A 265-nucleotide genomic window follows, 5' to 3' on the forward strand; every position below is an offset into this window, starting at 1 on the left:
AATATGTAACACATTGATTTGAGAACAATGCAGAAACTCATAAAATTGTTATGGATTTGTACCTTAGACAAAAGATTTGTCAAATGGTATCAACATAACTTATAGTACAAGATTTTGACATGTATAATTAAAACTGTGTAATATCCAGCCAGAAAACACGTTTTTGGCATAGTTTGTCCTCGTAATGTATGGGGAGAACTATAATGCAGGCTCTCTGGTGAAGAACCAGGAGTTAGGTTGTAAAGGCCATGAGTGATTCAGTGTT

At 34.3% G+C, this 265-nt stretch overlaps 1 protein-coding gene across 1 annotated transcript in view; it reads left to right on the top strand.

The window, feature by feature from the left end:
* The window catches only part of LOC119593055 (rho guanine nucleotide exchange factor 5-like), a gene marked incomplete at its 3' end in the record, with an annotated part of 83,593 nt that overhangs the window by 79,810 nt on the left and 3,518 nt on the right, over positions 1-265 (top strand).

Source organism: Penaeus monodon, chromosome 31, assembly GCF_015228065.2.
Source record: "Penaeus monodon isolate SGIC_2016 chromosome 31, NSTDA_Pmon_1, whole genome shotgun sequence".
NCBI classification, from domain to species: Eukaryota; Metazoa; Arthropoda; class Malacostraca; order Decapoda; family Penaeidae; genus Penaeus; species Penaeus monodon.